Source organism: Limulus polyphemus, unplaced genomic scaffold, assembly GCF_000517525.1.
Source record: "Limulus polyphemus unplaced genomic scaffold, Limulus_polyphemus-2.1.2 Scaffold1832, whole genome shotgun sequence".
In the NCBI taxonomy this organism is placed as follows: domain Eukaryota; kingdom Metazoa; phylum Arthropoda; class Merostomata; order Xiphosura; family Limulidae; genus Limulus; species Limulus polyphemus.
In genome coordinates, this window is record NW_013667442.1 from 30,976 (window position 1) to 32,346 (window position 1,371).

The window sequence follows — 1,371 nt, forward strand, 5'->3', positions numbered from 1 at the left end:
TCTCGTGTAGCTTTGTGCAAAATTCAAAAGACACAAACATATTTATCGCGCAAACAGCTGTTGATTTTGTCAGCTTTCAACCCCGTTTTGCTATGTTCTTAACGATACAAGGATATAGCTCACTTTCACCACATTGACTTTTTCTTTTTGGTTACAGGGTTCTCTTTCGTAACATAACATCCTCTTTGCGGATAAGGGCTTTGCTCCGAGCTGCCTTGAAGTATGTTGTGTGGTTCTTTCCAGCGAAATATTGAGTGATTTTTTTTGTTATACTATATTTTGTCCTTTTGCTGTACATCGAAGTCACTTTGTATGATTATTTCCACATAAGCTTCCAACTATGCATCTATTATGGTGGTATTTCACTATAAGCTTCCAACCATTCATCTATTATGGCGGTATTTCACTATAAGCTTCCAACCATGCATCTATTATGGTTGTATTTCACTGTCCAATGTTCATAGTGGTAACACGGCTCGGTGATCGATTCATAGCAAGCTACTATTGTTGGGGAAACGATGTTATTTGTTTTGATGAGTAGTTTATCCTTAATACGTACCGTTTTAATACTCCAGCTCCAACATTTTCTTTGATAGTGTCTGTGTGCGTGTGTCAGATTGGCTATAAATTATTAGTAGCTAAAGTATCTCAGAGAAATTGATAGGACACTAAATTGCTAAAAATACCTAAACGAAAGCATATACTAAAAGTGAGAGTTTCAATACTAGTGTTTAAGATATATTAAATACATTTGTGGTTATAAAATAACAGTGAGATTGAAAGTATTTTCCAGTTCAGTGTATTAATATTTATTATACTGATTATTGGCATGATGATTATCACTAACCTGAAAATTAGATCCAATTATTATACAATATATTATTATTTGAATTGAGATAAGGCAACATTTTCTCTTCAAATGAACCGTGTAATTCTTCATAGAGCTCCCCAAATAATATCTAATAGATCAATTTATTTATCTTTCTAAGATTAAAACAGACTGTGTTGGGACTGCCTCTGTGTTCCACGCGTGTGCAGAGATCGCTCCGATCACTCAGCTTTGTGTACACAGTCCACTGACTATTTTCTGTATGAGTCTAACTCTTCTCGCACCTGTAACTAAACAGTCCATTCATTATTTTCTGTAGGAGTCTAACTCTTCTCGCATCTGTAACTAAACAGTCCACTGACTATTTTCTGTAGGAGTCTAACTCTTCTCGCATCTGTAACTAAACAGTCCACTGACTATTTTCTGTATGAGTCTAACTCTTCTCGCACCTGTAACTAAACAGTCCTCTGACTGTTTTTTGTAGAAGTCTAATTCTTGTCGTATCTGTGTCTAAACGTCACTGTATTAGCATATGCAAGTTA